The sequence below is a fragment of the Ambystoma mexicanum genome, chromosome 14, assembly GCF_040938575.1.
Source record: "Ambystoma mexicanum isolate Mex_15411 chromosome 14, UKY_AmexF1_1, whole genome shotgun sequence".
Lineage (NCBI taxonomy): Eukaryota > Metazoa > Chordata > Amphibia > Caudata > Ambystomatidae > Ambystoma > Ambystoma mexicanum.
Genome location: NC_090940.1, coordinates 650,324,384 through 650,346,461, shown reverse-complemented (window position 1 = coordinate 650,346,461; position 22,078 = coordinate 650,324,384). Strand labels below are relative to the sequence as shown.

General features: G+C 47.3%; 1 protein-coding gene across 16 annotated transcripts in view; it reads right to left on the bottom strand.

Annotated features, from left to right (window-relative positions):
* The window catches only part of KLC1 (kinesin light chain 1), a 469,931-nt gene that overhangs the window by 304,707 nt on the left and 143,146 nt on the right, over positions 1 to 22,078 (bottom strand). For 14 of the 16 annotated variants that reach the window (XM_069638172.1, XM_069638170.1, XM_069638175.1 and 11 more), the window contains exon 2: positions 2,324 to 2,467. The exons of 1 other annotated variant lie outside the window; for it this stretch is intronic. The gene's annotated coding sequence lies outside the window, so the exon portion shown is untranslated. Of the gene's footprint in view, positions 1 to 924; positions 1,055 to 2,323; positions 2,468 to 22,078 lie in introns of all 16 variants that reach the window. One more of the 16 variants, XM_069638167.1, reaches the window with a different exon arrangement.

The window sequence follows — 22,078 nt, the reverse complement described above, 5'->3', positions numbered from 1 at the left end:
TGGAACTTCTTTAGTATAAAAGGTTTATTTTGCTTTGTTTTAGTTTTGATTCAACAAACACATGAATTTAACAATGTGGGTCTTTTCTCCTGTGAATGTACACTTTTTCTTTTGAATTAAAAATCAGTTAAAAATCAGTTGAACATATTTCGTGACTACTTCCCCATCAACTTTCTTTAACTTACCACAGCAAGTGGTTTCTAAATGGTTATTAAGCGCAGCCTATGTAGATGGTAATCCTCAACAATTTGGTATACTTTTTGGTGATGGTGGTAGATCACCCTTCCACCTACACGACAGCAGCTTAACTAATACTTAACTTACACCTAATAACTTCAAGGTGTGCGCATTCCTGGCAAAGGCCCCACTCCCACAACCTCATTGGTTGAAAGTAACTTGTAAAAGATGGGTTGCAGGTCCCACTATGGGCGATAGCCGGGGATAGCAGAGCATAAAAGCTCTCTCCTGATATTTCAGGGCATATCATCTTCTCCAAGTACCTTCTCTAAACCCCATTGCTTAGCTTTTTTGATAATCTATCAGCCTCCTAGCCCTGTAAAATCCTACAGTGATGATCTTGATGTTCTCCTAGCATTCCTCTTACCTTGCGACTCGCCTCCGATTCTTTTAGGTGATTTCAAGCCCCATCTTGCTACTACTCATTCTTCTGTCCCTCTCTATTCTTGTCTCGGTTCATGACACACATCTGTACTCCGCATTCCCATGTTTCTGGGTGATGTCTGGACTTATCCTGTTTTTCCTTTGCCGGTTACATCTCCAGTATCTGCCGGTTCATTGAATTCTTCCGGTCACACTTTCTTTCCTTCTCATCATTTTGACTCCTGCACTTTCCTATGTCATGTTCTTCGGTTCTTTCATGTCCCCGACCTTTATTTCCACGCTTGCTCTAACCCCACTAAATACCTTTTCCACTGATTCAGCTACTTTTCTTTTCCATTCTGGACCGCTGGACACTCACGATTCTCTTTATGCCGCCTCCCCATCTCTCCGTCACAGAAACCTCTGCACCCACGAATGACCCACGTTGTTCTTACTAAATCAAACACAGGCATAGGAAAGTTAGGGGATTCTGCTGCAGGGAGATTGCGCATTGTATAGTCCTATTAACAGACTATGTGGTGATGAGGAATAGAGGGAAATGGTTGGAGGGGATGTTTCTTGAATGAGTACAGGCCAGGGAATGAGGGTATTCAGGTAAGAGAGGCTTGATGATAATTGGTATTCAAGAGGAGAAGGACGAGTGCTTGAATCTGAGATGGAGGTGTAAAAGAGGGTATGGCGAATTAGAATAAGGGAGAGAGGAGACGCAGTGAAGCGAGTCAGCAGGGAGGAGTAAATAACAGTAGGGAGAGGAAAGGGATGGGCTTAAGAGAAGGGTGAGGGATGGTCATGGAGGGTGCGAGTTGAGGGAGGCCAGATTGCTTATAGAACAAGTTGGTGGGTAGGAGTAGTGACATACAGGAAACAGGGAAGAATGGGGATAAAGTGGAGAGAATAGAGGATGATGGTGGGAGGGAGAGGAAGCAAGATTACGAAGGGTGGGCCAGTGTAAGGAACAGAGGAGCGGAGGAGTGTAGACGGGTGCTATGAAGCAATGGGTATGATATGAGGGGAGTACAGAACCAGAGCAGATAATATTTGATGCAGCCAGAAATATGTAGCAATGCTTAGCAGCACATGATGCTTCACCATAAACTGTATAATATGATGTGATGTTGCTCAGAGATACATGGTGTATCCAGACATATGTTGGTGAATAGCACACTGATGACAATAGAGAGGCAGCCCACCCCCAGCAGAGCAGTGACCTACGATTCTGGGGACACTCGGACAGGGCAATCACAGCTGAAGTTTCCAGATGAGAGGAGGGGTCTTCAAATGAGAAGCTGCAGCCGGTTATCTCAGTATCCACTGGGGTTCCCTCTTGCAGGCTGCACATAGATAGAACAAGCAACTGTGCATTTGGCTAAGGAGCAACCCCCTAGGGGAGATACCACGAGCCCCATGCCCAAGAAGACCCTCCTTGCATGGCTAAAGAAGTCACAAAAGGCAGTGGATAGGTCATTGAACATTTGCTCTAACCAGCATAGTGAATGGTGATGGATTATGGGAGTCAGAGTCCAGAAGATCTGAAGAGCCTAGGGCTGCAGATACCTGGAGCAGGATAAGGGCCTGCTCAAAACCTGCAGAGTCGCAAACCCCATCTTTTGACATATGAAGTCACAAAGCTTTTCTAGTTCCTTAATGATGTTATTTATTGCCATAAAGCAGAGAGCAGGTTTGAATATCCACATTGGCTTACGCTGAGAGAATGGGTGCTTCTCCAGGCGGTCAGGGCCAGGTTCCTGCAGTGAGGTGACAATCTGGACTACGGAGCGCGTAGAGAATCCAGACTGAAACGACGCTCCAGGAATCCCAGGGCATCTAAAACGATCTCAGAGCACCGCTGTGGGGGGAAATAAAAGCAAAAAAGGGTTCCCCTTTATATACACTTAATGAACATGGCAACACACAAAGAAAAACAAAGATCAGGGAAAACAAAACAGCACATTTAAAATAACAAAATAAAATAAGGGTAAGCCTGCACTTTGGGTATTCATGTTTACACATCCTGTACCAGCTACAAAGTGTACATTATTAAACGAATCTGGAAAAACATAATATGCACAGGTATTATTAATACAGAGGTTCTAATGATTCTGAGTCACAGAGGAGTTCTGTGGCCACAGGCACACAAGGTCACGGAATTTCAAGGCGACTTGCAATACCTTTTTTGGTACAGTAGAAGCGCCACCAAACCGTGGGGTGTAATTTCCTTTCCCTGCCCTTTTAATTTCCACATTGAGTCATCCCTTTTAGTGTTTTTACTTCTCTTTTTGCACGGTATTCCGGAACTGTGCAACTTTTGCCATTTGATGACAGAGAGGCGTGGAAGTGAATTTTGGACTGGCGAGGTGTGCACAGTACAATATTAAAACAAGCACCAGCAAAGCGGACAATATTGGCTTTTGTGTAGGGACGTGGTAAGCTTTTTATATGCGAGGCCAGAAGATGGCAGCAGCTGTCAAATGCTGCTAGCACCTGGCCTATTGTGGCAGATCCCAGCAAATTCCTTTCCAATCAAGTATATGGAGGCACAGTTGGTTAAGATATTTGTATTATGCCAGGAGCTCATTACTTTGCAGAAGACTACTTGGAAATAACAATGTATCCCATTAACAGCACAGCACAAAGGATTCAGCAGGAGGTGGGGGGCGAGGAAAGGTGTTTTGGGAAGGGTAGTGGGTGTGAATGACCCTAGGGATTTATCATGGCCATGGGCGGTCAGTGGGTGGGTAAACACCCACAGGTACTGTGTCCATCCTCACATCCCATCTCTCGCCAAGCTTCACTTCCCATGCCACCAGTTCTGAGTCACAGCACACAAAGCCACCACATGAGCCAAACTAAAGACAGCCTCCTCAGCTCGAGACAGAAGAGGGAGTCGGCAAGAGGAACATGGACCCAGTCAACTCTGTATAGGGCCAATATAGCCCTATGCGGCGGCACAGAATGTGGCAGGAACCGGTGACTGCAGCTTAACGTGCATGTTACCCAACACACACAGTATGGTCCTGTGAAGCGTCAATGGAGACATCGTGTGTCCTGTGCGCAGGACACTTACCCCCAAGGCCCACTTCCGGTGCCTTCCTGTCCCTCGCTCCTTATCCTACACTCTTTGACACCCCCAGAATGCCAGACTCTTGGTTACAGAAAACAGCAGACGTGGGATGCAGCTCATGCTTTCTCTACACACCCCAGCACTGCAGGAGAAAGGGAAGGAAGGTTATGAAAGATCAGAATTGTGACATTAGAGATATTTAAATGGACAGCATGGTTGAGTAATAATGGCAACGCACCGCCGGAGACGGTCTCAGGCTCTTAAAGCACCCCAGCCTGTGTGGGGCTTCTAACAGGTTTAAGGGCTAGGTCTGGAAAATATCCGGGGCTCCGCTAATTTCGGGACTGTCGGGACTCTGGGCAAGCTAGCCATTTGGTTGTAACCCCTCAGCTTCTATCTGGGGCTACAACCAAAAGACCCGGGGCTATTGACACCCACGCCCCCCCTCCAATCCCCCGTTAGCAACACCTCTGTTTAAGCCGCTGCCACCCGTGGCCCCCTGAGTGCGGGAGGCCACGGGTGGCCTTATTGCCATCTAAAGAGTCTGGCCATTTTAGAGGAGATTAAAATGGCTACAGAGGGTCACCCCTGGCCACCCACAAGAAATGGGGTTTCTGCGCATAACTTTCAAGAGGGCAAACAGAACAAGACTCGGACTTGGCGAGGCCCTGGCACTGCCTTTCGCTGCCTGTGGAAATAAACAAAAGAACAGCCCTCAATAACCACAGGGAGCGGCTTCCAAGCACACTCTTCTTTCCAAGAATATCCTTGGCCTCAAAGTCAAATGAGCCACAACCAACCCACTCCTCGTCCAAGTGATGGGACAGCTAGGAATTTGGGAGCAATCCATTGGTCATGCCCGTTCAACACACAGACAAAATATCTCCACTGGCCCGTCAGTCTGATATGATGGCAGGGTGTAAAAGTGCCCATTACATGACACGCAATAAAACACCCACATAAAAGCAAATGGCAGTTTCTTTGCCTTGTTCAACACTACAAGATAAAGGAAGCCAGCGTGCACAGAACATCTTAGCACTACCTGCCCACTGCGCACTCGCCCTCTTGGAGGGGGCCTCCCAAAGCCCTTTGACCCCGAATAGATGGGGGCGGCACATTGTTCAATACAGACAGGAAGTTGGGTAAGAAGGGCGATCGTGTGATGCTCCCACCTCCAGGGGCAGAGAATTGCAGACCACAGAGTTCCAATCAATCCACATCCATAAACATTGCCAGTAACAAAGCTCTTCTGATTCAGGTCACCAGGGGCTTCAAACCCAGAGGACAGCGCATGGCTATGTGCCAGTATGTGCCCAGGCTATGAAGAGGTTACAATGCTCCCTCTTGCAAAACACGATACTAGTGGCCAAGCAGGGGAACAGAAGCTCTGCACAACTGAGCTTTCATGAAAGCCTTGCCTGAAAAACACGATGATGATGATGATGAGGAGGGGTTTGTGAGGCTCAGCGAAAGGAAGAGAGAACAAGCAACCGATCAGGGCACCTCTGGCATGTACCTTTCAAAGTGTTCAACCTCGCTACCTATGCAGCATGCTACAATGCTTGCCCACCCCCCTGCGCCACCTTCTTGCAGGGTAGCGATGCATGCACAATTATTTCTTCCCTACCTTTCCCGTGGGGACAGGGCGGTGCATCCACAGTACAAAATCCCCTTGGAGGTGGTGCACCAAGGGAGGACCGCATGGGGAGGGAAGCCCCCTATAGAATTGGGGCCGATTCTACTCAGAGAACACAGTAATCTTCCGCCTTATTACACCCAGTCCCCTCTCAGATATCAAATCCTTCCCCCTCCTTTGTAGGCTGAACCAATATGCTCTGTTGCAAGGCTACGGACTCTAATATCATTTAAAACCTTCCCCTACTAGAGAATCCCGAGTGTCCTACCTCTGGGGGAGGGGGGAACCAGTACTCGGACGAGGAAGAACGCTCAAAGGAAGCAAAGTGAGCGGTCTAGTCTTTTACGCAATGTCAAATGCCTGAATGAACACACCTGGTCGGTGCAAGAGTTCAAAAGAAGCTCAGCTGTGTAGCTCAGAGTGAACGATCCTCCTCCGAGAGTGAACAGCGGGATGCTCAAACAAGGCAGGCAGAGAGAAGCCAGACGGGTAGCCACAAAGAGAGGGTAAGGAAAACCCAACAAAGATCTGAGTGGGAAGGACCAACAGGGTTGTTGCCGATACTTACCTCCAGGTGACCCCCGGCACCTGCGAGCTGCATGCAAAGCAGGACGTGCAACTGGAGAAAGAGACACACCGGTGGAACCGCTGCAGAGCCCGCTTTTCACCAGGGAGCTGCCGGAGCCATGCCGGGCAACACAATAGACATTTGCAAGGCTGCCAGGTCAACTACCACCTGGTTTCACCCTTATTAGGAATCATCAGTGCAGTATAGGCCCGACAGCCTCGAGGTTGGTAAATTTGTAACAACAGTGATTTAACAGCTGACACTCAATGTGTATGCCAGCACTGTCCATAGGCGGAAGCACACCCTACCCCTATAGGGTGCTGCGGTCCCTAGGTCAGAGGTGGTGCGCCGCCTAGCTAATAGGAAGCACACCCTACCCCTATAGGGTGCTGTTGTCCCTACCCCTATAGGGTGCTGCGGTCCCGAGGTCAGAGCTCGTGCGCCGCCTAGCTAATAGGAAGCACACCCTACCCCTATTGGGTGCTGCGGTCCCTAGGACAGAGCTGGTGCACCGCCTAGCTAATAGAAAGCACACCCTACCCCTATAGGGTGCTGCTGTCCCTAGGTCAGAGCTGGTGCGCCGCCTAGCTAATAGGAAGCACACCCTACCCCTATAGGGTGCTGCTGTCCCTAGGTCAGAGCTGGTGCGCCGCCTAGCTAATAGGAAGCACACCCTACCCCTATTGGGTGCTGCGGTCCCTAGGACAGAGCTGGTGCGCCGCCTAGCTAATAGGAAGCACACCCTACCCCTATAGGGTGCTGCGGTCCCTAGGTCAGAGCTGGTGCGCCGCCTAGCTAATAGGAAGCACACCCTACCCCTATAGGGTGCTGCGGTCCCTAGGTCAGAGCTGGTGCGCCGCCTAGCTAATAGGAAGCACACCCTACCCCTATTGGGTGCTGCGGTCCCTAGGTCAGAGCTGGTGCGCCGCCTAGCTAATAGGAAACACACCCTACCCCTATTGGGTGCTGCTGTCCCTAGGTCAGAGCTGGTGCGCCGCCTAGCTAATAGGAAGCACACCCTACCCCTATAGGGTGCTGCGGTCCCTAGGTCAGAGCTGGTGCGCCGCCTAGCTAATAGGAAGCACACCCTACCCCTATAGGGTGCTGCGGTCCCTAGGTCAGAGCTGGTGCGCCGCCTAGCTAATAGGAAGCACACCCTACCCCTATAGGGTGCTGCTGTCCCTAGGTCAGAGCTGGTGCGCCGCCTAGCTAATAGGAAAGAGCAGAGAAAAGTGCTGTCCCTGCATCTACAATGTATACAAGTATAACGTTACCATTTTCAAACCAGGGGCGCTGTGGAGGGTGTCACTTGGCGCCGATGGCTTTTCCTATTTTCACATTTCAGGTGAAAGGGTTTTTTTCAAACCTTTTTAAACCCATCTTAACTTTCTTGGTGTTGCTAAAACATGGCCAAATGCTCCAAGGCGCGAGGCTGTCAGGGCTATACTGCACTGATGATCACTAATAAGGGTGAACACGGGTATCTAGTTGTCCTCAGTGTTGCCATGTGGCCTTGTTTTAGCCCAAAGTCTCCTATGCATGTCCCAGTTGGCTCCTTGCTGCTGTTATCTGCTCATCACCTCCTTTGTGCGCTTTGCTGACCGCCAGCGGCCTGGTCCTTCATAGTAGAATTCTACATGAAAGGAAGAACGCTCCGCCCGGCCTCACTCACTCACACGCACCCTGAAACTCCGGCAAGGCCCCATTAGAGGAACAGACTTTACAACGCGACTTACATGTTATGCAGTTCCAGCGCGCCCCTTAGGTGCTCGAGTGTGCAAGGCGGGGCGGGTCATCTCTGGGTGGGTTCCTTGCCGCTGCCATGTACTCGGTGAAGACCTACTGCGGAGCTGCCAACGTGTATGTACCAACTGCCCAATCTGCACCGGAGCACTGACCGAAGGCAGCCGGGTGGGCTGGGCTGGGGCGGGGGTAAAAGCTCACGGCCCCCTCTGCAGCAAGGATGTGAGATTAGTGATTTGATTTCCATGTTGGGTCACTCCACCCCCCTGTGCAGTCTCTCACACCCATGCCATTTGACAGTTACTTGCGGGGGAAATCCAGGCCTGTAAGTGCCAGAGTGAGAAGTAAAAACCAGGCCAAAACTAGATCTGTCGAATGGAAATGACGTTACCATCCCGTCCTCCTTCCTCGTCTCAGTACTTATGTCATTGGGGCAATAACCATACGTACGTATACAGTATGTCTTGCAGATACACACCCCATGTATTCCTTTCCTCCTTCCATCAGTGCTTAGTGACCACCCACAAAACTCATATACCAAAAGCTGTGTCACATTTGCACGAATGTTGAGTCGGTAATGTTTCACACACTTGTTCGGGTCTGCCCGCGTGGCTGCCTGACACCCTCCCATTATGTAAACACCGCTGGCTCTGCCCAAGATGCCCCATTGCTCTTGTGGATCTAGCTTGCATCCTCCTACCCGGGCATCTGATTCCCAGGCACCCTATATGCTTCCATAATGGCGTCCCTAATCCATCTGCTAAAATTACCCGGAGAACCCCCAAAGCAATGAAAAGGCCCTCAGACATTCCCATACCCATGGTCCTCGCTAGGTAGAGCACTACTGCCCTTTTCCAGGACTCATCCGGAGGGGCCGGATGTTGCAAGAGCTCTGGCAACACAACCTCTTGAGCCTGGGAAGGAATTTTGGGTCACACCTTAATCTAAGCGTTTTTAAATCAGTGTTACTGTGCCATGGCAAAAATGTAAGGTCCGCGGTTTCTAGTCCGTTCCCCAGGACCTCACTTATGACTGCCCACTGACTCCTCAGACACTCCAATTGTAGCACTGCATACATGCCAACATGCCACACTCCAGCATCTAGCCCAGTCCTGGATTTAACTTTGCATTCTTGTACTTTTAGTTCTGGATTTGTAATATGGAAATCCGGAACTGCAAATCCCAGAATGCAAAGTTAAAACCAGGACTGAACCAGAATTTCCCAAATGGAATGAAGCATGTTGGCAAGTATGGCAGTTGGAATGGTGACCTTGTCTACGTTTGGAGTTTCCATAAAGGAGTTTTAGGCCGGGTTAGGGACCTATCTGCCCCTCAGCATGGCAAGGTGGGTTGGGCCAGGGATTCCTTCATGCCCCCCGCCCCTCAGGTGCAACATTACAGAAGCAGACAGCAGGCAGGACACTTTGTTACATCCCAAACAATTCTAGCAATGTACGTTCTAGGGGCAGCCAATACAATGATAGGTTTCTTGGCCCCTCGCTAGGCTCTTGACCACATAGACAGTGATAACAAAGAACCTTCATTTGCCACCAACAAGGACACAACATATGCACAAGCAAGGCCATTGGGGACAAATTGGCTGACACCCTTTCAGGGCTGCAACAAGGAATTGTCACACTCTTGCCTGTATATTCTCATTGTGCAAATTGAAGCCATTCTCTAGTGCCAAAGCATAGGATATCAAAAGATACTAGTGTTGGCGTTTTATTTTGTATACCAGACACAACCGCTCATCACCAGCTACAGGTAAAAACAATGACAGAGGAGCCATGAGTGAACTCATCACACATCTCCTACACTGAGAATAGCACACTGCAGGTGTTGCTTTAATGAGGCAGGCCGATGGGTGGGTGACAATTATACTAATAATAAAATAATAATAATAATTTTGCATTTATATAGCGCTACGAACACTGCTCAGGTTCTAGTCGTCGAGACGCATATTTGGTCATAAAGACTGTAAAGTCGATGCTAGAATACTTTTGTTTTTCATCACAGGCAGCTTGATCAGAAGGGAATGAAAACTAGACATTGAAAAAAAGAGCCAGTCTGGCATGAAGCAAGCAGGACCTTTGCTGCAAATAGAACAGTTTTAGTTTCAAAAATGGATGGTACAATCCCGTACAGCCCTTCATATAAGAGGAGTATCGGCTACTTTCACTCCCTAAAAATAGGCAAAAAATAAAAATAGGGAGTAAAAATAGTCCCCAAAAAAAACAGGAAATGGTCACGTCTGACCGTGTGCCTCTGCTTTCACTCACGCAGCTTTATTGATATGTTTGGATGAGTAGTGCTCGTAGTTCCACAGAAAGAGACTACTATTATAACTGCCTGCTCGGAAGAAGTAAACATGCATCTTTTAATGGGTATGAATAAATAGGTGCAAAGAAATAATCATTACAAAAACATTTCTGTTATCCGGGTTGAAACATATTTTTACACGCTTATAAAATACTCCCATTGGGAACTGAACTAACTTTTTGACTCTCTAAAAAATCATTTTTCTCCCAACTTAAAAAAATAGGAAGCAAAGTACTCCCACTTCCAAATCTTATCTGGAGTACTGGTCCCATATAATGATTGAAAGGATATCCTGTCTTGTTTACCATGTAGAGACCCCTGAAGAAAGTCTAATGGAAAGGACCGAAACGCGCCTGGTTTAGTGGCTCGTCTTGGTGAAAATACAAGTACAACGGAATGCCACTTTTAATTCTGTCTGAATGTTATAAATGTATATTGTGTGTTTTTTGTGCCAATTATGTGAAAGTGAGAATACGTTCTGTGGCCAAGGGAGGAAAATTGAAAGTCAGAACACAAGAGAAAATTGACTAAAACAAGAGGGGTGTATTGTGTTGGATGGTTGCCTATACTATACACGAGAGGCAAACATATGTCAAGTCCTGGCTTCCCCTTAGACAATCACCCATGTGAAGCCATGCAGGATTTCACTTGGTGAATGACGGCAACAGAGGACATTGTGTTTTATTAGAGCGCTTGGGGGGTTACTGGAGATTCAGTGTTGGCAGCCGGAGAGTTTTGTGCGGGAGAAGCAGCACCTAAAACCACATAATGTCCTCATACGTAGAGACGATCTTACGTGGTACTTAGCCAGTACTTCCAGATTGTCAAGGTAATTCAGCAGTATAGCTTCTCTTCTTAGGAAAATGAGGAGTGGCACCAGAGCAACTAACAGAATGATGGAAACAATGGTAAATTCCACGACAGTGAGCATGTAACAAGTATCTGTGAATCACTACACATTATCTGAAAGGGTCTACGTTATTACCACAAAGCCAATCACTTCGAGGTCATTTACTTTGTTGCAATCACTTCGAATTCTGTTTTAAAATTTTGTATTTATTTCCCCCATTCCCTTCTTCACCTTCACTGCCACCCCTACCACAAGCCCCCAAAATATCCAGTTTTACCCCTTAACCCTTGTACCAAATTCGAAGTAATTCGAAGTGTTTGCCACAAAGTAATTTACTTCGTTGAAAGAAAAGGAGACCATCTAAAATAGCATTCATGTGGAACAAAAAACAAACTGTTCCATGAAGCAAATGGGGTCTCTGTACAGCAAATAAACACATACATTTCCCAACTGCTGCTGTAGAGCAGAGACATTACGGGAACTCGAAGGTTCCACATCCGACCTTTCATAAGTTACACAGGTCGGTCATCAGCCTACAGGAAGTACAGTCGGAAAGGCGTTGCAAAAGAACGGTCGGATCTGTGGAGCATTCAGTTATATGATATGATATGGCATTTATAATGCACCTATACACAAGTGTTCCAAGGCGCAACGAGGCAAGGGAGGAGGGAAAAGAGGGAAGACAGACAACGATCCTACTAGGCCAGGTGTCATTCAGATCGCGCAAGTGCATGGGAAGGGAGAAAGGGCTGTGGGGGAGGGGGGCAGTGCAGTACATGGGATAATAGAATAAATAACAATAAGTCAAAGTAAGGCCAGCAGGTGGCAAGGGTAAGTGCAGGCATCAGGAGTCAAGTGCTGGTAATGGGACTGTAGGGATACAGAAAACAGTCCCCAAGTGCAGGGGTTGCCAGGAAGGCAGTGCAAGTGTGCGACTAGCGGAGGAGGGGACCTGGGCCCGAGATCAGAGGGTGGCCAGGTAACCAGTGCAGTGTCAGTTTCAACCAGGAAGTCAGCAGGGGAGAGGGGGAGAAACGGCAGAAGCAAAGAGAAAGGTTTTGAGGTGCTTCCGGAGATGGTTCTCCTCAAGTTTCAGGGAGACCGGGAGGCTGTTCCAGAGGGAGGCACCAGCTAAAGACAAATCTACCACCAACTCGTTGCTTGGAGAAGCGACTGACCTTGAGGGAGTTGGAGGCGGATGAGCGAAGAGCTCGAGAAGGAAGGTATTTAGCAAGAGAGAGTGGAAGGTATTGCGGCCCAGGGCCCCAGAAGGCCTTGTGGACGATGCAGAGGGTTTTGTACTTAATCCTCACAGGCACTGGGAGCCAGTGCAGAGATTTCAGTCCTGGAGAGATACAATCCTTGGGCTTGAGGCCGAGGACAAGTCTTGCAGTCCTGTTCTGGATAAGTTGCAGAGGGCATAGAGTAGAAGCAGGCAGATTTAGAAAGAGGCTGTTGCAATAGTCCAGCCTAGAGAGGACCAGGGCTCTGGAGACAGGGAGCTTCTGGGGGAAGGAGAGGAAAGGAAAAATACCTCTCAGGAGGTGCAGCTGGTAGTGTGACTTCTTAGAGATGTCCGAGGTGTGAGGAGAGAAGGAGAGAGTGTGGAGTCGAAGATGACCCAAGGTTTTTAGCCTCATGGGTGGGAGCAGGAAGAGGGCCAAGAGAGGCCGGCCAGAGAGTGACAGGAAAGGAGGGAGCGGGCGTGCCGATGAAGTGAATCTTGGTTTTACTGGCATTCAGGCAGAGATCATTGGCGGCACACCACCCCTGGATGGCAAACAGTCAGAGATGAGAGAGGAAGAAGTGGCTGAGGGTAGCCTGGAAATGAGCCGAGTGTCATCTGCATAGCACTGGAAGTTGGGGCAGAGCGCGGCAATGTGGTGGGCAAAAAGTGTCAGATATTGGTTGAACAGCCAGGGAGAGAGGTTAGACCCCTGGGGAACACCAAAGGTAGAGATATAGAGGAGAGGAAGGACCCAAGTTGAACCTGGGAGGGTCGATCAGAGACAAAAGAAGTCAGCCATGTTAGGGCACGACCGGTGATCCCCAGGTTATCATGGAGACGGTTGAGCAGGAGTGCATGGTTGACTGTGTCAAAGGCAGAAGAGAGCTCAAGTAAGATGAGGACACAGGGGGTGTTGGAATCAAGGTTGGAGAGCAGGTCCTCACGGATGTTCAGGAGAGCAGTTTCCATGCTTCTGACAGCTCTGAAGCCAGACTGATGATTATGGAGACAACCAACAGATTCAGTGTGAAGATTGAGCTGGGAGATGGCCAGCTTTTCTAAGAGTTTGCCCAGTAAAGGAGTGATGGAGATTGGGCGATAGTTAGCCGGGCAGAAAGGGTCGGCAGAGGGTTTCTTAAGAAGGGGGTGCACAAGGGAGTGCTTCAGAGGGGAAGGGAAGACTCCAGTGGCAAAGGAGTGGTTGCAGGAGTAGGAGCCAGGGAGTCAAGGTGGTCTTTGATGGTTTTGGAGGAACAGAGATGAACCTGTTTTGATGAGACTTTCATAGATCGGACTTGTCTAGAAACCTTGTTCCAATCATCAAGTGACAAGTTAAGAAACAGATCCAGACTCTATAAATACGTACCCATGGGGTTATTCGGACATTTCTTCCGATTGGGCTTGTACGTGTGCGTATGTATTTTTGACTGCGTTTTGCGTATATGTAGCCATGCCCGGAGATCTCCAGATTTTCGTTGCGATCCGTAGACTGCCCGCAGATAGGCGAGCTTTGAATGTGTGTGTTTGTGAATGCATTATACATATCAATGGTCATCTCTATCTTATTCTGAGTTGGACTGATTGTGGTTGGATGTGTTTGTTTGCACATGTTCTATCCGTATAAATGTAGTACAAGGGTTCCCCCACTGCACTCATTTTAGATGGAGGTGATTGTAGTTGCTAAAGGTAAAAAAAGGTGGACTTAAATCATATGTGCAGGGGAGAAACAACAGCCATGGTACATGTGCCGTAAATATATGCAATGCAAGAAGGAAAAGTTCCCAAGGTGTGGGAACTCCCGACCCCTGCACAATATCTCTGGCTGGAATCGAACCAAACTGTTTAAAACAAAGCTGATAACATATTTCTCATAGGTAATTTGCTTGTATAGTGGTGAATCGTAGATGAAACATCAGTTTTTTAGACAAAATGGGTAGTGATAATCACATTTTTCAATGAATTCCAATGTTCGTCAAAAAAATCTTTAATGAGAGACCCAACGCGTTTCAAGCAGGAACACTCTTCATCAGGGGTCCTTATCTAGTATAAACTAATGTAATAATAAAGGAGGGTTACAATGAGCTAGTAAAATATCATCAGATGAAAATAGTCTTACTGTATATACAAAGTAATTTAGGCATCAAAAGCTTGATAAATCACCTTGTGAATCAAAAGGTACCGGAATTGTTCCGTATTCATGTGCTACAAACGTGCCTTTTCAAAATCTGCTCATCCGATTTACCACAAGACCTATAAAAAAGGGATAAAGACCCAGCAAATAATAAATGATGAGATCATGTTACGTTTGAACAATTGTGTGTCAATCACATATTGAAGATCTCCCACAGAGTAGTGGCGGCGGCGGCGGCAAGGGGGATACGTCTCACCTTGTCTTGCTCGTAAGATGATAGAAAGCAGGCCCTGTGAATGCGGTCGCGATAACCATCCGACCTAGAACGTATGCACAGTAAAGGCTGTGTTGCAGTATAGGCATTTGTGTGGCAGAAACAGGAATGTGCAGGAGTCTAATCATTAATGGGACTTACAGCTAGATACGTGTCTGCTGTAGGGTTTTCAGAGACACGGGACGTCTGTCTTGTGCGGGCGATCGAAGTGAGAATCCAACCTATAATGATCATATACAATAGGCTGTCTTGTATGGCGGTATGGTGTGTAGTGGATGGATTACAAGGAGGAATGGAGCAAAGTCACTGAGCGTGATAATGGTAAGAAAGGGGGCAAGTGAAGACCACAAAGGAAGGGTGCAGCCAAGAGGAAGAGGGAAGGTGGGTGAGTGAAGAGGAAAGGGTGGAAAGACTAGCTGCGAAGGAGCGGATGCAAGTTCTGATTTAGACTAGAATGGCGGTTTAGGTAACTAAAAAGACAGTTAAACACCCCAAAACAGCTATGTACCTCCTGTGAGGTAAGAGAAAGTCACTTAGTCGAAGGAACCCTTATTTATTTTTACCATTTATATAGCACACAAACAGTCCAGGGGCATTGATGCGCTGTACAGTCGGCGTCAGAGACGCTTTTTGGAGTCAATACAGGTTAGTTACATACATAAAATACATATTTGTCAGATAGTATATGTAGCAACTGGGTGGGTGGGTTAGGTGAAGAGTAGAGTCTTGACTGCTTTGCGGAAGTCAACATGTGAGATTTCTCCTCTAAGTGATGGAGGAAGGGCATTCCAATGCTGGGCTGCAAGATGAGGGAAGCTGGCTCCACTTGCTCTGACTCTCTTGATTCTGGGAACTGTTAGCATGTTGGAGTAGGGAGTTCTGGTAGATCTGGTGGACGTGGATCGGTGCAGGTAAGGAGGGGCAGTTTGTAGGGCGCATTTGTGGGTCAGAGCGAGAGTCTTTAAGAGGATGCACTCTGTAATGGGTAACCAATGTGCCCGTTTCCTGGCTGCAGTGATGTGTTCCCTTTTGGGGATGCCTAGTGCTGCACGGAGAGCGCTGTTTTCAATAACCTGCAGGTTCTCAATGTTTTTTGTTGACGTGCCTAGAAATAGGGCATTGCTTGGATGTAAATGGTGTTAAGGGCTTTAGCGTCGGAATCAGTCACCTGTCAGTGGGAGGAGGATTCGTGTACCGTCTGCGTAGTTCATGTAGGAGATAACTAGTGAGTAGAGGATGTAGAAGAGGGGCCTTGTAAAAATGTTGTAGAGTGTAGCTGAAATGCATGAGCCTTGAGGCACTCAGCATGAGATGGTGGTAGGGTAGGCGGTCGCTAGGTCTGAGAAAACCTGCATGGACCTCCCTTGTAGGAAGGAGCTAATCCAGGCAGTTGCGTTTTGTAAGAATTTTGCTGTGGTGGTGAGGTGGTAGCAGAGGACATTGTGATTGACAAGATCAAATGCTGCGGAGCAGGAGAAGTGCAGGGTTGCCTGCGTCTCTAGCCTTATCCATTTGATTTTTGAGATTCGGTAAGGCTGTCTCAGTGCCATGGCCTGGGCGGAACCCGGATTGTTGAAGCCCAAGGATTTTGTTCTCTTCGATAAAGAGTTGAATCTTTGATTAAGCAGCTTTGTCTAGTATTTTAGCAAAAACAGGACAGTTTTTTTGGGCCTGTAATTTTTGGGAAACCAGGGATCGATGGTGTTTTTTTTTTTTTTTTTAGAAGCGGGCGGACCCATGATTCTTTGAGGCAGGCAGGTACTTTACCGCTGGAGAGGGAGGCATTCACGAAGGCTGTTTGGAAGGGGGCGAAGGTGCTGGCGCATTCTTGATGATAGAAGCAGGGCAGCTGTCTCCTTTACAATTGGAAGGCTTAATGGATTTCAATATATTTATGATATCTTGCTCCTGAATTTTTTTCAAGGAGAATATGGGGGTCGGGGGGTGAGGGGTGGGGGGAGTAGTCAAGGTTAGTTAAGTGGTTTTGATTTTGGATTATAGAGTGTCCACTTTGCCAAGCATGGCTGCTTGGATTTCATCACACCAGGTCTCGTCTTTGGTGATTTTCTGAGGAGGGGTAGTGGGGGACTCAAGGTTTCTAAAGATGGAGAAGATTTCTTTGGTGTTTGATTTGGCACCCTAGATCCTTGCTCTGAAGGAGGGGGCTTTGGCCTGCATGATGGCTTTTTTGTATATTTTGGAGTGGTGTTGGAAGTTCTGCTTGGCTGCATCTGAGTGGTTGGTTTACGAGAGGGATAGTGAGGCACGTTTTTTGGAGCCGAGTTCTAGGAGGTCATCCATGAACCATGCATTGGTGTGCATGGTGGGTTTGGCTTTCCGAGCTTTGAGGGGAGCAATGGCATCCACTGCTAGTTTAATAGCGATGTTGTATAATATTGCTAGTGTCTCGGGATCGTTAGACAAGGGGGGCCTGAAGGCCGGGACTTACAAGTGTAGTAGTGACCTTTCTGTAGTGAGCTGGTGTGAACTTCTGGCAATCGCTGGTGGGATAGTAGGCGTGGCGTCGTGCGTTTTCTTTGTGGACGCAATGTGAAAACTGGATAACATGGTAGTCTGACCACGGGGCCGGTGCATTGGCAGCAATAGAGTGGGCTGTTGTGTTGTGCTACTCAATCCAGGGCGCGGCCTTGAGTGTGTGTGTGTGGGTTTGTAGACAGAGTTAGTGAACCCTAGTGTCTCAAAAGCAGTGTTGAGGGATTTCGCTGCGGGATCTTTGGGGTCGTTGAGGAAGGGGTTTAAGTCTCCTGGGAGAATGGCTTTGGTTGATTTCTTCAGGTTGTCTGAGAGGAGGTGGATAAGGGCCTAGGGGCCCAGGGGGCGGTAGATGAGGTGAATGGAAATAGTAAGCTTAATAAGGAGGTAGTCACTGCCGTTTTCCATGGTTTTGTCTGATTTTTTTCTGTTAGGTGTCTCATGCTATGATGGCGACTCCCCCTCCTTTGGTGGGTTGGTTCTGTCTTACAATGGTGTACCCTGTTGGCAGAGCAAGGGAAAGGGTAGGGCCAGAGGCTTCATGTAACCATGTTTCTGTTATCATGAGGAGGTCCAGGTTTTGCGTGGTTATGAGGTTGTGGGTGTCTAGTGCGTGGGGGCGTTGATGGCCCGGGCATTGATGAGGCCGCAGCTCAGGGGCGTATTCTGTGCTGGGAAGGTGGTGTTAGTTGTGGTTTAGGGGGCTGAGAGTTGGTGCATGGAGGTGGTAAAGTAGGTATGGTGATGGCACGGTACGGAGCATTACAAGCAGAGGGGATGGCATCCCTCGATATGACAGTTAGCATCAATAACATGATTACATCAAATGGAGTTGGCATCACTGGCTATGGCAGTTGGCAGGTTCAGAGGGGAATTGGCATCACTAGCTGTGGCAGTTGGCAGAATCACATCAGTAGTAGGATTACATAAAAAGGTATTTACATCATTGCGTTTGGCCAATGGTAACGTCACATCAGTAGAAGGTCTGTAGATCTTGAGTGGTTGGAGTGTCCCAGCGTGCTTATCATGCGGGGCGCGTGCAGAGTATAGTTCGTACTGATGCAAGGCTTGGCACTACGTCAAGGATCAGGTTTAGAGCAGTGCTGGTCACGTGTTGGGAACCCTATTTGTGGAAGCAGGAGTCAGGCAAATGGCAAGCCCTACAAAGCCCTGGCATGAGCTTGGGCTTTAACCCTAAGCCCTTTCCAGCCTTAAAAGGCCCAACCAGTGTATCTTCCGAGATCAGGAGAATTCAGGACGAGTTAAAGAAGCGGGCATAACCCATGTGGAAGAAAAGGTCTTCGTTTTTACACAAAGCCTCACCTGTAATTTCGAACAAACAAACACAGAAAAGGCAAATGCAGCAGGGAAGTGGAAGCTGGCAGTAAGGTCAAGATCCCCACTGAGGCGTAGGCGCTAGTTCTGCCCAAATACAGAACCAGAACAATGAGCTCAGATTTACACAGTAGGTCTAACCTGATTCTGGAGCCTTAGAGGGGAGCAATCATTGCAGCTATTCTTCTGTGCGGGATGAACAAAAGATTTCTCCAAAGAACCAACGCGCTGTATCCTGCAGGGAAAGTACTTTCCACATCTCCAGGCAGCGAAAGCAGAAATTCAATAGACTCCAATTAGCACTTTGATATTTTTTCATGTCTGAAAGAATAAAACTGCTGCTGGATGGAATTAACCCACAAATACGGCTTAAGCACTCCGGGCTCAGGAGAGCTGCGAGAGCCGCCTTACCAGAGGTGTTTCTAGGTCTGGGAAAGATCTGGGGCTATTCTAATATCCGGATTGTCGAGGCTGGCTATCCTTTTCGTTGCAGCCCCTTAGTTCTATCCAGGGCTAGCCCCCCAGCCCCCTCCTAGCAACGCCTCTGTGCCTCACGTACGTCATCAAGCGAAACACTGAAGGATAATGTGCCGCCCACACTGAAGAGGATCGCAAGAATATGAATTTCAATATAAGATCTTATGCATGCTGAGCCCTACGGATAAACGGTATACCAGACTATTAAAACAGGCAAATACTCCTTACAAAATATAGGAAACAGACAACTAGGAGCCTGTTCCCCTGTTCCATCCACAACGTCTGTATCAGCAGAGCAGTGACAAAAGAGGGCAAATCTCATATTATTACGGCCTGATCTGAGAAGGAACTTTAAAAAGGCAAACATTCATAACATTTGTACTCTCTCAAATGAATTTTTACTAACAACTTCAAACAATAGGGAGTGAAATCCTCCTACTTCCCCGACTGTCATCTTAACAGCAACTGGACTCCAATAAGGAATCCATCTGGAGCCGGGTGGAGTAGGGGGCGATGATGGAAACTAGGCAATGGGCTGAAGTGGGCAACGGGATCAGGTAAAGGAATGTGTGGGGAGGGCCCGGGATGTCTCTTCTGCGCTTTGCCAGCCGAGCAGTCTGCAGGTTCCCGGAATATACTGCATTCTGAGATGTATCCATGGATTTGGGAAGATAAAATTGAGGTTTCCCTACCTCTCATCTTGCCCCCCGTAAATCCATCTACCACTCTGCCATCCGTACCCTCTGTCTTCTCTCTCCCCATGACTCCATCTCCATCCAACTCACTTTCCAACCTAGGCTGGCTTCCTTTCCCAACTTAAATTTCACTTCCTTTGTCTTGTCTTTAAATCTCTTCATGACCTTGCCCCTCCTTACCTCTCCTCTCTTCTCTCATTCTATACCCCTCCGTCTGTCCGCCCTCCTCCTTGTGCCTCTTCTCGTTTCCGCTCCTTTCAGCTCCTTGCCCCCCTTCATTGGAACTCCCTTCCCCTCACTATCCGCTCCACTTCCACTTATTCTTCCCTGCGTTCCTCCCTGAAAGCACTCCTTCCCTTTCCCTCCCCTCCCTTTCACCTTTTCTCTCTCCTCCCAATAGCCTCTTCCTTGCTCCTCTATCTTCCCGTCTCCCCATGATCTCCATCCTCCCTACTTCTCTCGCTACTTTCCACACTCTCTCCCTTTTCTCCTCCCCATGCTTTCTTCTTCCTTCTCAAATACAAATTGTTCCACATGCTGTTTTCCTGGTTTGAATCATATATACTGTTCCTTGTTTGTTGTTTCCGGGTTGTTAAACTGTAAAGCGCTTTGGATTAAAGCGCTATATAAATAATAATAAAATACAAATACAAAGATTAAAAACACTAATGTTATGTCGAAATTTAGCACAACCCAGGTTATAAGGGGTCGCTGCTCCCGGAATATGTGCTGAAGAGGTACATTGAAAATCGATCGACTATTTTACTGGGATACCAAAAAAGAAGGATAGGATGAATGAAATTGATGAATCCATTTTCAAATTATACCCCGATACCTGAGAACCTTGAAGATAGGCTATACACATTTGGCCACCTGCAACACTAAAACTAAAGATGATTTTAAAAAATGTGTTTAAAAACTGTACAGTTTTAATAGATAGATTATTTGAATATTTCCTAATGCCTAAACCACCCCATATTGGACCCACGCATACCTTTATGGTATAATCTGGAAATGCCAAAACCTTTCTTAAAAACCAATCACAGAATTATTGAAGTTACAAAGCCCAGAATCTAAAATAATAGACAGTTCTAAGGAGATAGACTAAAAAGCCTCTGCATCTGTAAAAAAGGTTAATTATCTTAGGTATGTCCAGTGATAGGTTGGATGATGAATTCATCCATGGGCAAATGACAAGTAGTTGTGTTCATACATGGGCACATGTCAAGCAATTATGTTCATGTGGGGGTAAATGACAGGTAATTGGGTTTAGAAGCAATTGGTGTATACAGGTTAGGGGACCAAAGCAAATAATGGGTACTACAGAGTACTTGAACACAGAGTGGAGGTCTGAAAAAGAGTGGTAATTTCAGGAATATTGTGATTTATTCCTCTCCATTACATCTCCCTCAACCTCTTTCCGATCATCCCGCTTCCCCGTACCTATCCACAACCTCTCCCTAACCCTCTACCTCCATTAGTTGCCTTGAAGTGGCCTGTGCATCTCAACTAGGCATCTCTTGCCAACCAAGGTGGGAGGGCCATGTACATGCAGCTTCAGTGGTTAGGTTGAGGGCGCGGATAGTGACTACGACAATCAGCAACATGTCTTAAAAGAAAAGTATTCTATATAATTCCCTTTGGGAAAATCTGAACACCTGCACACAACCCTTCATCCTGATATGCACAATGACCGTGGAAAAGAAAGCTACTAAAAAGTAGAAGAAAAATCCCAAGTGTTTGATAGATAGAAAAAGGGAATTTTAGATGCCTAGAATACAGAATATAAAATATACAAAGCACAGAATCAGCAACACAGTATGGAGATGTTAGGCAAAACTTGGAACTTTTTGTATTGAAATTAAAAACTAAAAAGGGAAAAGGTGGACAAAGGATGAGCGAGAGAAGAAAGGAGATGAAGGATATTATGTTATTTGACATTTTTATTGCGCTCTATATATCATTGGTATGACCTCAAAGCGCTGGTAGGTTGAACGCCCTCGGGGATCGCAGTCCAGGTCAGTTGAGAGAGTAAGGTGTCGTAGGGTGTATGGATGCACCAGTTATGTGTGCAGCTGATTCCTGATGGTAGCTGCATCCTAGCTTTAGGGGTGGTGGTTTTGATATCAATTGAATGTGTGCAGTCTGGCGGGTTGACATCCAGACTGGTTTTGGTTCCGATAGGCCTGAAGGAGGCTTATGTGAGCAGCTAGGCCAGTTGGTCATGGGATGTAGCTGCGAGAATTTGAGGTAAGGAAAGAGGAAGGAGAAAAGGGGAAACATGGTAATGGAAGCTTTAATTGAAAATATATCACTACATTGAATCTTTCCTGTAACATATCTTTAGAATATTTTCCTTCCCGTGTAGATTTTTTTTTTTTAACAACAATCTTTCCCCTTTTCCTTATACTTTTTCTTACCTGCTTTTTCTGTTCTTGTTTTCGTTCTTCCTCTCTCCCATTCACTGCTTGAACTCTTTGTCAATTGAGCGGTATTGCCCCCTGCCTGAGGCAATACCAAGCGTAATGAGCCCGGAAACCCTACTCATGAGCCAGATGCAAAAGCAAGCACACATGAGATGAGCTTATAGCCTACAATGCGCTGTGGCGAGGGGTTAGAATGCTACTAGCACCTGCTGCGGTAC